Source organism: Phycodurus eques, chromosome 9 (assembly GCF_024500275.1).
Source record: "Phycodurus eques isolate BA_2022a chromosome 9, UOR_Pequ_1.1, whole genome shotgun sequence".
NCBI lineage: Eukaryota > Metazoa > Chordata > Actinopteri > Syngnathiformes > Syngnathidae > Phycodurus > Phycodurus eques.
This window is the reverse complement of record NC_084533.1, coordinates 23,461,643-23,474,702: the sequence shown is the minus strand read 5'-3', so window position 1 is coordinate 23,474,702 and position 13,060 is coordinate 23,461,643. Positions and strand designations below refer to the sequence as shown.

General features: G+C 39.3%; 1 protein-coding gene across 6 annotated transcripts in view; it reads left to right on the top strand.

Annotated features, from left to right (window-relative positions):
• Positions 1 to 10,127, top strand: part of si:dkeyp-115e12.6 (centromere protein F) — a 33,006-nt gene extending 22,879 nt beyond the window's left edge. The window contains exons 19-21 of one of the 6 annotated variants that reach the window (XR_009769180.1): positions 1,884 to 1,956; positions 4,564 to 4,635; positions 5,369 to 6,510. The gene's annotated coding sequence lies outside the window, so the exon portion shown is untranslated. Of the gene's footprint in view, positions 1 to 251; positions 329 to 1,883; positions 1,957 to 4,339; positions 4,636 to 5,368; positions 6,511 to 10,102 lie in introns of those variants that run through there. The other 5 variants (XR_009769181.1, XR_009769179.1, XR_009769182.1 and 2 more) reach the window with 5 other exon arrangements.
• The last annotated feature ends 2,933 nt before the right edge of the window (positions 10,128 to 13,060 follow it).

The window sequence follows — 13,060 nt, the reverse complement described above, 5'->3', positions numbered from 1 at the left end:
AGCAACATGACTGGCTTATTTAGTTTTATTTTGATATGGGTTTAAGACACTGGGAGATACTCCTGTCTTTGAGTCACATAGATGGTATTGTTATTAGTTTATTGACATTACGCAGGCACATGCGGACTTTGCATTTGTTCAGGAGGAAAGCCCATTCAGATCTGCTAGATACAGCAATGTTTGTCCAGAATCAGTTGGACAGATATGGTATGCTCCATGAATACAAGATGATGCATTTAATATGCATTCAGGCTGGCTACGTGGTGACTCAAGAGACGATCAGGAGACTGATGAAAATACTGGACCCGTGGTGTGCAACTGAGGCGCCGGAATCGGCTTCGCCGGCGTATGTACCACAGCAGTAATTCGCCATTAGTGAGTCCGCAAAGAGTCACTTGCAGTTCGCAGGTTCTCGCGTGAATTCGATGTGACCCGATAACTCAGAAAAAAATTAGTCAGAAAAACTGGTGAAAAAAAAATAGTTAGAAAAACTGGTGGAAAAAAATTAGTCAGAAAAACAGGTAGAAAATAAAATTGTCAGAAAAACAGAAAAAAAAAGTCAGAAAAGCAGGTGGGATAAAAATTCATCAGAAAAACAGAGAAAATTCTAAAAAACAAAGCCCTCAAAAAAATTACTCAGAAAAACAGGATTTTTTTTTTTTTTTTATCCAAGTGAATGCAATACGCTTCTGTACTTAATTATCCTTTAAAAATGACGCATCCTAAAATCTATCAAATTCTTTAAAAAAAAAAAAAAAAACACATTTTCTTGATAATTCACCACCATGATAGATCGATGACGAGAGAAGATACTTTATTCATCCCGTGAGAAAACAACAAAGTAATAACAAATACAAAAAGCAGCAAAATTTTGAAACTCAAGAAAAAACAGATTTAAAATGTTGCACGTAAATATAGTCTATGCTGTAGTAGTGTTTGTACAATTAGTGCAAAGTGCGTATTATGATATCCTTGATAGTAATACATGATACAATAATTCTAATACAGCCAGTATGTACAATGTATGAAACTGTTGATATGCATGTTATGCATGCGTACAGTTAATAGGGCTCTGGCACATTGAAACTTGAAACAAATTATAAACATTCAAATACAGTGGTAAAATGTAAATGTGCTAATCATATAGTAACATTCTGGATTCATATTTGAATTTTTTTTTAAAAATTATCCCTCTACATTTTTTTAAAATGTGGAAATCAGTTATAGATTTCTTGCTAAAAAGGCAAGAAACAACAATCAAAAATCATAAATGATTGAACGGTGAAAGGCAATCAAATCCAAATTAAGCAAAATATTCCAATGTGTCGTGAACCTTCAGAGCTCCGAAAAAGTCTCAACTTTGTCTCCCTTAAGCCGTGTACATCCGTCTCACGTGCACGTCTTCCCTCAGTCCCGTGCTTCTTTCATGATTTAGCGTGGCGGCCCACCTGCTCCGTTGTTTATCTTCACATGAGCTCACCCGCTGCTCTTCCAACAAAGAACAACAGCAAACTTTGCCACCCGGTGCACGTTTGGGACAGCGATTAGTGTTGGACAAGCAAAGGCGGCCCGGCCCGCTCCATTAGCGCTGAATGCTAACAGTGTGCGAGACTCTGGCAAATGTCAGGTCATTATCAAAGTTCCATGTGGGAGACTGAGAAAGAAGGGAGTTCCAGTGGTGAGGTAAACAGTTCAAAGTGGCGATAAGGTTGAAACACTTTTTTTTTTCTTTTTTTTTGTATTTATAACATCACAGCGTGCAGTCTGTTGCGGCTCACTACTTTTTTCAAAACTGTGGCAAACGTCTTGTGTTTGTCATGTGCAGGAAGTCTTTGAATGTGTGTGTGTGTGTGAACGTTCAATACAATCTTCTTTGGTTGAAGGACTCCAGCGAAGCCTGAGAGAGCTCATCAGCTGACCTAACATGGGATCAACTCCTGACTTCGGAGCCCCAAGGTACTTTCTTCAGTGACGTCTGTAGGCCTCTTCGGTCAATGTATCGCAACATTTATCCATCCAAGGCCTATTTTACTTTGGGGGAGAAATCTCGCACCAAAAATGAAAGTGGATACACAAGTGTACCTTGTCCCATCTAGTGGAAGAGATGGTTTTAGATGGTAGATGATTTAATTGTTCTGCCTGTCACTACAGTATATGTCACTGGCGTAGATTCCCCGTTTATAGCGAAGGATACGTTCCGTACCCACAAGCAGTAGGTGAAAATGCGTGATGTAGAGAGACCATATACAAGAAAAATAAAATTTGATTTGATAGTTTTATCCATCCCACACAATTTAAACACTTGTTTTTAAAATTAAAGCACAATTGAAGACCCTGTAAAGTGGCAGCTTTCATGCGCCTTGTTGTCAGCCATGAGTGCATGCACATCACGGAGAGAAGGTGGAAGAGCGAGGGGAATTTTTTTATTTATTTATTTTCTTAAAAATGTTTTTATTTAGTATCACTTGACAGCCAGCATATTGACTGGGGTTTTAGGCTGGCGTGGCCGCATTAGAACGCCTCGTTGTCAGTCGTGAGTGCCCCCACATCACAGAGAGAAAGCGGAAGAGCGAGGGGGGATTCAGACATGACAGCCAGCGTGTGGACAGGAGCTTAGTGCTGGTTTAGAGCGCCTCGTTGTTGGAGTGTGGAAAAGCCACCGCAGGCTTTGAGAGGATATATTTTCACAGCTCAAACATGTAATTATGGGCGTAAGAAAGATGCTAAATAAAGTAGATTCCATTTCTCCAGGTTGGAGAAATGTTTGTTTGATTGACCGTTGAGTGGTCCGCGCTTTCAGTGCTCAGCTGACACGCTCACAGCGTTTTTCACGATTTAAAGACTCATTTTAAATAGTTATTATATTTAAATTTGGCAGGGTTGTTGACAACACTTCTGTGGTGTGGCAAATTTAGAAGACATTTATTTTCACTTTACAGGAACCTTACATTTCTGAAGACCCTTTTTACACATTGTAAATGAATTTGAAGAAAAAAAGCATTAAAATGTACAGAAAATATTGCATGAAGCGCAATATAGCGGGTGAACTCCGTAAATGAAGATTAAAGTGAAACGATTGAGTGATCGTATCCAGCAGCACACTGGTTGGGAATCACTCGCTTACATGACCTACACGTCACAATGGCTTCCTCTCACTGTTTATACTATTTCACTATTCAGTTGGCTCCTGCGTTGTTTTCATTGTCGCACAGTGTGAGAAACGAGCGCTCCCATGGAGGCTTGAATGTGAATTGGCCACCTGCAAAATGAATCAACGGGCAATGACGGCGCATGTTGGCGCTTGAAAGGAAGTTTCATAGAAATCCAGAGTTTCCTTTCCAAGGAAACCAAAACAAAACGTGATTGGCACTCATCCATTTTCTATAGATCTTATCCTCATCAGGCTCACGGTAGACCTAGAGCCCATCCAAGATGACTGGGAAAGTCAGCTAGTAGGCTTCAGCTTACTCGCAACCCTAGAGAGGACACGCTCTGTACAAAATTAATGGAAGTCTATTTCATCATAAGATGCAGTTGACGGAATTAAATATGTATTCATTGTCTTAGCGAGAGGGGCTACAAAGAGGAGATGAAAACACAGGGAAGTTTTTTAAGTAACTTGTCGAAGGTTTTTACCCCCCCCCCCACACACACACACACACACAAAAAAAAACTGAGTAGATAAATTTATGGAGCCACTAAAGGGACATTCAGGAAAAAAAAACAAATTCTAATGAGAAAGTTTCTCGTTACATTGAGAACGTTTCTCATCCTAACGAGAACGTATAGTCGATTGCATGTGCGCACGTATAAAAGACCCATATATTATTTATTTCGGTGTGCATTTCTATGTGACAATGGCAGTGTAGGAGTTAGTTCGGTTCGATTTTCACCTGGGACTTTATTACAAGGACATTGCTGCTTTACTTGCAAGTCGTCATCATTATGTTGTGTCTGAGAGACATTTAAAAATTATTTTGAAGTCTTGTAGTCTGGCTCGGCGCAAAGAATACACCACTTTGGCTCGTGTAGTTAATTTTATCCATGAACGTATACAAACATCTGGCCAGCTCTGTGGGTACAGGTGGACAAAATGCAAGGAGGATGGATTACACGTCAAGAAAGAACGGGTCAAGTTCTTTTAAAATTAAGCGCACCTAAGAGGTGTTGAACTCCGAAGAAGGCGACTCCTCCATCGCTGAAGCTATTTCGCAAAAGGTCCCAATTACATTCGCCGTTTCGACTCACACGACAAACTGAAAGCATTTGGTATATGAATTAACAGCCGCATTGACGGGTTTTCCCGGAAAATAATCTGGATGAATGCGTTCGCAACCAGCAGTGACCCAAAAATCGTTGGAGGCTACTACATGGAGGCAGTCCACAGATTAGGTGGTAGTCCAAGGATTGTGAGAGGCGACCGGGGCACAGAGAATGTTAAAGTCAGAGACCTTCAGCGATATCTCCGTCGCAACATTCACGAATCAGCGCATCGAGAGTTGGTGGGGCTTCCTCAGAAGGGAATCGATTGAATTCTACATCTCTCTCTTTACTGACCTGAAGGACCGTGGTTTGTTCGAGGGGACGTATTTGAACAGAAATCTCATTCAGTTCTGCTTCCTGGGCATAATTCAGGTAAGATGTGTAATTTAATGTTCAATTTTCATCTTAAATTATTATGCCAATGTGCGCCAAATTATTTTTCACACTCTCCAATGAGAAGACTGAAAAATGTCATCATTGTCGTCATCCACGGAGTGCCTCACAATAATAATTTTTTTTTTTTTTTTTTTTTTGCATAGAAGCATATACCACATAGTTCTGCCTGTTACTGTGTCAAAAATACACTGCACCCAAATGTTCAATATTAGAAGGAAACCAACAAAGCTATGATCTCCTACTAAATAGCAATCATAAAAACAGATAATGAAAATGCTGACGGTGTAGGCCTATTTATCGAGGATCCACAACAACAAGAGGTTACATTAACATAATAGTCGCTTTTGTATGTATCTATTTAAAGTAGAAATCAGATGCACTTGGAATCGATTCATTGATTTTGACCTCTTGTGTTCCCCAATTAAAGGGTGCAGCAATGTATTTTTAGCACAATACTGGTCCGTTTTCACGTCGGGTCCGGAGCTGTACATGGTACTGAAATGTCAAAAGCCGTACATCTAATTCTCTGCTCTTGGACACTTTATTTCATGTGATTTCCCCCCCCCTTCCCCATTACTTAATAAAAAAAAAACAGCAACCTTTAAAATGAATTAGTTCAAGACATCCTATAACCAAAGTGTTAACATGAATAATAAGTTGTTCTCTTACTATCTATAATGCAGCCTATCATTTCCCCCCCCTTCCCCAGCAAGAATTAGATGAGACCATCCGTGCGTGGGCTGCACACATCATCAGACCGTCGAAGAATGCCAGGGTAACCAGTGGCCGTCCCCAAATCATGTACACGTTCCCAGAACTCTACTCAACTTCTGACTGCATGTCCCCAGTTGACAGTGCTGATGTAAAGTAGTGTTGGAGTGACTGCAGGTTGCGCCCAGCAGTGCCATGTGACTCAGACATCTACAACATCTGCAATGTTATGATGGTGGAGTCACAGATGCATCTTTCAACTGATGCTTATCAAGCATTGGATCTGTACCTCCACTTGAGGCACGAGATAATAACTGCCCTCTAATATGAGAGAGAACTACATTTGGAGTCCTTAAATGAACATTTGTTTAGACCGTTATTCACAGTCCACCATGGTGTACTGCAGGCGTGTCAATTATTTTTTTGTTGCGGGCCACACTGTAGTTGTGGTTTCTCTCAGAACGCCATTATGGTTGTGGATCCCCATTAATGTAAAATTGCTTAATATTAGTAGTTTTGAGGCGGCACTGTGGACGACTGGTTAGAGCGTCAGCCTCACAGTTCTGAGGACCCGGGTTCAATCCCCGGCCCCGCCTGTGTAGAGTTTGCATGTTCTCCCCGTGCCTGCGTGGGTTTTCTCCGGTTTCCTCCCACATCCCAAAAACATGCATTAATTGGAGACTCTAAATTGCCCGTAGGCATGACTGTGAGTGCGAATGGTTGTCTGTTTGTATGTGCCCTGCGATTGGCTGGCAACCAGTTCAGGGTGTACCCCGCCTCCTGCCCGATGACAGCTGGGATAGGCTCCAGCACGCCCGCGACCCTAGTGAGGAGAAGCGGCTCAGAAAATGGATGGATGGATAGTAGTTTTGAAATCAGAAAAACATTTTCAAATATTCAATTTATTTTGAAAGGGGCATTGGTAACAAAAAAATGCATGCGATATTTCAAAGTTATAAAGGCAATTTTGGTATTTTAGTACGAAACATGTCGACGTTTGTTTTCGTGGGGCACAAAAAAATGATGTGGAAGGCCTGATCTGGTCCCCAGGCCTTGAGTTTGACACATGATGTGTAACGCAAATGTAATAAATTTTTCTGATTAAATTTGTAAAAGCTTGGTTTGGAACTTTGAGCTGATTCTTACTATGTGCACACTGACTATAAAACTGAAGAGTACTTGGCAGATAAGTTACATCTAGGACAGTAGAAGCCATATAGCGTCAATGAACATTTTCAATTTGTTGTACAATATTTGTATTTGCATATACAGTACGAACAGCATTGTCATGGATGTTTTGCTTTACCTTGGTCATGAACAGCAAATGAACAAAACCCTAACAAAGCATAACACCAACGCAGAACAGGAGAGAGAATCTGAAACTTTATTGAATACTTTTCTCTTGACAATAACTGCTAGTACTGCATAATTAACATATTGTTAGCCTAGTAGCATAATTTCCCAAGTGATTTTTTTAAAACTTACCTTAACAATGTCTATTTAAAAATATATATACTTGCCCCAAAAATTTTTTTTGCTTTGTCTGTGTAGCTTCTCAGTCATCCAGGTCATGATAATCCACAAAAGGTTTAATTGAGACAACTGCATTCTTCTGGTTTTCCGAAAATATTTAATGACTCGGACCATTATTCTATTTGGCTAACAACTATGTGAGGCTCTCACAAAAACAGCTATCAATAGCATTTTGGAGGAAAAACAATTGCTACCTCTGTATTCGTATCAAACAGATATATTTTTTGAACTAACTGCTGTTAAACCAAGTGAACAATTGCATAAAAGGAGCAATAAAAACATGCTAAATGTGCAAATGGTGCTTGAAAGAAGTGAACATCACTTTTTGAAAGGCTTTCACTGTCTTTTGGATCTGCGAAAATTGTCAATTATTGTGTTGACGCATATTACGGCACACGTAATTAACAATGAAAAAAACAAAACCAAGACCTGTTGTCACGTATGAATAAACAAATAAACAGTCATTCACAAGCAAAGATGGGGCGAGGTTCACCTCTTTGTGAACAAGTGCGTAAGTAAAGAGTAGAACAGTTTAAGGACAATGTTCCTCAACGTACAATTGCAAGGATTTTAGGGATTTAATCATCTACGGTCCATATCATCATCAAAAGGTTCAGAGAATCTGGAGAAATCACTGCATGTAAGCGGCAAGGCCGAAAACCAACATTGAACGCCCGTGACCTTCGATCCCTCAGGCGGCACTGCGTTAAAAAAGACCAACGTGTAAACGATATCACCACGTGGGCTCAGGAACACCTCAGAAAACCAATGTCAGTAAATAGAGTTCGGTGCTACATCCGTGACTGCAACTTGAAACTCTACTATGCAAAGCAAAAGCCATTTATCAACAACACCCAGAAACGCCGCTGGCTTCTCTGGGCCCGAGCTCATCTAACATGGACTGATGCAAAGTGGAAAAGTGTTCTGTGGTCCGACGAGTCCACATTTCAAATTGTTTTTGGAAATTGTGGACATCGTGTCCTCCGGGCCAAAGAGGAAAAGAACCATCCGGACTGTTATGGGCGCAAAGTTCAAAAGACAGCATCTGTGATGGTATGGGGCTGTGTTAGTGCCAATGGCATGGGTAACTTACACATCTGTCAAGGCACCATTAATGCTGAAAGGTACATACAGGTTTTGGAGAAACATATGCTGCCATCCAAGCAACGTCTTTTTCATGAACACCCCTGCTTATTTCAGCAAGATAATGCCAAACCACATTCTGCACGTGTTACAGAGTAAAAGAGTGCGGGTACTAGACTGGCCTGCCTGCAGTCCAGACCTGTCTCCCATTGAAAATGTGTGGCGCATTATGAAGCGTAAAATACGACAACAGAGACCCCGGACTGTTGAACAGCTGAAGCTGTACATCAAGCAAGAATGGGAAAGAATTCCACCTACAAAGCTTCAACAATTCATGTCCTCAGTTCCCAAACGTTTATTGAATTTTTTGTATAAAAGAAAGGGTAACGTAACACATTTCATCATCTACGGTCCATATAAAAAAAACGAGACCCTGCCCCAGCTTTTTTGGAACATGTTGCAGCCATAAAATTTTAAGTTAATGATTATTTGCTAAAAAAATCAAAACAGGAAACTGAAACTTTTGATCGATTAATTTTTGTTTGAATTTTAAAAGTATTGTTCAAACAAGTTGGCAAGAATTCTTACAATACTTGTTCCATACTCAGTATATTAAAGACTATTCCAAGGTTTACCTGGAACTGGGTGCTGGATCTAGATCAAAGGAGCTCTCTGGGTGAGCCACTTGATTGTTTCTAGTCCTCCTGTGCTGATGTCTCCAAGATCGTCGCCTCAAAGATTGTCTCTGCATTGCCAATAATAAAGAAAGGTCTTAGCAGATCAGCAAATTGTAGGTTTATATAGTCATGCTACCCAATTGTTCAATGATTTATTTTTTTCTAAATAGTGTTGAAAGAAGTTGAGCAAATGAGTTCAGAATGTGAGTTTGCATAGCTTGAGCAATTGCAACTCAACCACAACCCCTGACTTAGCAGATGTTTTTGCAGGCTTCAAATAAATTGGACTTATCCCCCAAAACCACAGATGGCATCAGTGACTGGACAGGTACAACTCAATAAAGTAGAATATATGTATTTTAATTTATTGTGATGACATCCCTAAATACATTGTGCAACAGAAGCCTGCAGATGACTATAGTTGTGCTTTAATAGGCACACCTTGAATAAGACCACAGGTCTACCCACAATCTACCACATTTTGATGCCATATTTATCTATCCATACTTAAAAACACTGATTGGTCTTTACTGAACACTGCAAATACTAGAAATGCATTGTAATTAATTAGCTGAAGTGTGCACAAACTCTCCACGATTACAAATCAACTTTAATGTACTGTATTTATGCTTCTGCGTATTGGATATTTCTAATAATCTAATATCTCCAACTGAGAATCTGATGTGTGCCTTGGTTTAAATTGCAGGATCAGCTGGATTTGATCTGTGCTCTACTGTAGAAATATACGGGCCAGGTGTTACACACAATCAGAGCCCCATGACATTTGCGATTCAACAATCTGGAATATGCCTATACATAACAAGCTACAACACTTGCAACCTATACTGTAACTCCTGCCCGGGATTTCAAACTTAAAAGATATCTATACTATTTTACTATGTGCGGTAACCTATCTATTAAAACCACACGTAACAGAACCTACATTACCTTCACGTTCTCATTGTAACGAGAAAGTTTCTCATTGTAACGAGAAGGTTTCTCATTCTGAAGAGAAAGTATCTCATTCTAACGAGAAACGTTCTCATTGTAACGAGAAAAGTTTCTCATTCTAACGAGAAAAGTTTCTCATTCTAACGAGAAAAGTTGTCATTCTAACGAGAAAAGTTCTCATTAGAATGATGGATGTTGTTTTTTTTTTTTCCCCCCATGTCCCTTTAGGGGCTCCGTACAAATTTGTCATGAGTATGCTGCAAATAGGCAGAGGGTTCACTGTAGGTGAAATGTTCATATCGGTATGACATCATCAATGTGTGACTTCTCACCTAGCGTTCATGGGAACATCCTTATGGGACTTAGCTTCCTGCCAGTGCAGCGCTGGGGTGACGCACGCACGCGTAAATAAAAATCAACCCCCCAAAAACACGGGTGTTGCTTGTTTTAGAGCGGTCCTCTAAAAGGAACTTCCTGTTTATGACCAGCAAGTGTATCCTGACTGCGAGCGCCGCCACATCCCCCGACCTTTAACCCCAGAGGGGGGTGGACACCATGCGCTGCACCACGGTCCTGGCCCTCTTGTTCGGGGTGGTGCTGTACCTGGGCATGGGAGCGCTGGTCTTCCAGAATCTGGAGGCTTCTGAGGAGAACGACAAGTTCCGGGAGCTGCTGGCCGCCAAGAACAACTTCCTGAACAATCACTCCTGCGTGAGCGAGCGGGAATTCTACAAGCTGGTGAAGGTATCAGAGGACTCGTTAACGCACCGTCCTTACGTAACGCCAATTAAGCGCACACAAATATAAGCAATATATGTCCACACAAATGTGGGTATTTGATTCATTTTCTATGTAATTTCAGTCTTTTTATATACATTCCCAGATGTATGAAGGTTTTGATTTGGCAGTTTTCAAGATTTGAATAAATGTTTGCAATGAATGCACAATATATATATATGTTTTTATTTTATTTTATTTTATATTGTATATTTTGTTATTTTCTGTTTTTAGAATATTTTTATTTATGCATTTTATATTTATTGTATATATAATTAAATTTAAATTATATATTTTTATTTACATATTCTATTCAAAGCATGGTTTATATAGACATATAGACATTTAACTATCTATTTTTAATTAATAATTTTAATTATCTATTTTATATTTAAGCTTACTATATAAATTAGGTTTTTGAATTGTTTTAAATATTTTTTTTATTTTATTACACAGTATATTCTTAAAATATATATGCATTGTGCATATTTCAATAAAAATTCTATGTTATGCTTTTTTAACTTAAATGTTATATTTAAATTGGGCTTTTGGAGGTAAATTATTTTTAGTATTTCGTTTTTAAAAATTACTTTTATCTACATTTTTTAATTTAACTTTATCAACTGCAATATTAAAATGTACAGAATCAAAATATTTCCACTTCATTATTGGTTTCGTTATTTGATTGACAAAGTATAGGACTAACATTACTAGCTAACTAACAGTAAGAAGAAAAGAAAAAAAAAAGTGGAATTGCATTACGTTCAAATAATTTGTAAAAGAAAATGATCAAATGTGTTTTAATAGATTTATTCCATGTTTCCCTTAATCAGTGCTTTTTTTCTATTCCTGCACCCATACAAAATGATTCAAATATTCTTATAACCCCTTAAAATTTTACATTTAAATAATACTTTTACTTAAATAAAAACTTTTAAAAAACATCTATATAATCAAACAAACAAAAATAGCATTAATTAGGACGCTCATTGTGATTATTGCGTCCTTTCCAAGAAAGGCCCTTCCTCACATTTCTGGTAGACAGAATGACTTATGCGAGTTATAGCGCCACCTCCTGCCGTGGAATGCACTTGACCGCTGGAAAATGTTATCATGGTATTTTTGTGTTGGTTTTTTAAAAAGTATGTACATACAGCCGAACAGACTTACGTCTTGTTACGCGTCTGACATGTTTGGTGGACGTCGCCCAGGAAGTCTCATCTGCCGTGGAAGCAGGCCTGGAGGTGGGCAGCCTCTCCGCCAACTTCACCACCCGCTGGGACGTGGCCTCCGCCTTTTTCTTCTGCGGCGCCATCATCACCACCATAGGTTCGCCAAACGTCTTACCCACCAACTCAGCCGTGATGCGCTCCTGACTTCCGCCGTCTTCTCTCCTCCAGGTTTCGGGAACCTGTCTCCTCGGACGTGGTACGGACAGCTGTTCTGCGTGTGCTACGCCCTGGTGGGCATCCCCATGTTCGGCATCCTGCTGGCCGGAGTGGGCGACCACATGGGCACCGTGCTTCGCAGGGCGGTGGCCAAGATTGAGGCCCTCTTCCTGGTGAGAATATTCCAGTGACCCCTGCAGGTGGAGAAAGATCTTACGCTCACCGTTCTCCACTTTAGCTAAAACTGACTGAGGATTTTTTATTTTTTTTTAATTTGTCAAAAGAAGCCAATTTTCCTATCACATCCCTTGTAATCGGACTCTTTCAATTTCAGTGACCGCTCCTTACTTTAGCATTTTGAGCAACACTGACTATTTGAAAATGTTATCAATTATACCAAAATTTGAGGCATCAACCTTACATTGGTTGTTGAACTAACTGGAATGTACTTGTTTGACTTTGACACAATTTGAACTGTGTTATACAGTTGTTGTTTTTTTATTCAGTTTGATCAGCAACGACAGTAACTGGGACACAGCCCTTGCGCAAATAGCTTAAAAAAAGTATTTTATGCCTTGCTCTAAAAATCTTTTATAATTGCTTATATTGATCATTTAATCTTTAGCTATACCACAAACTATGATCCCAAAGTTTAACCCTTAAAAATAGATTGCTTACAAATGATTTGATTTACAAAAAAAATGTCCCGGAAATATGCATCCACATTGCGGTGTCGAGTCTCTGTAACTTTCACTAACAACCCAGGCTAAACTTAGCTCCTCACCAACATTCAAAGCTTGTCTCTGAGTCAAGATGTATCACTTCAACATTTCGGAAAGAGTGCAAAAAACATGCATAGGTATTTTTTTCTGCAAATATCTGTATATACTCTAGGTTCCACACACACAAAAATAAAATTAAAATTTGCGAATGGGTGAATTTTTGAATACAGTAGTGACTGCACCAATGCAGGGGATTATTGTATAAGTAGAAAACTGCTGGAGACGATAGACCAACAAAATTGAACGGTTTTAGAAATGAAATATTAGTCAGTATCGGAAAACAAATTCAACAAATAAAGAGTGCAGGTGCCTCGATTCAACTTTTGCGGATTAACTTGTTGATGACTGAGAATCTACACAGACATAAAGAAAAAGACCATTTTTAGCAAGCACATTGATTTTTTTGTATTGATGTTGTGACAGTAAGTTAAAAATGACTTCGGCAATTACAGCTATGCTATTAGGCTAATGAAATTCTTCCATTTCATACATCCAAATC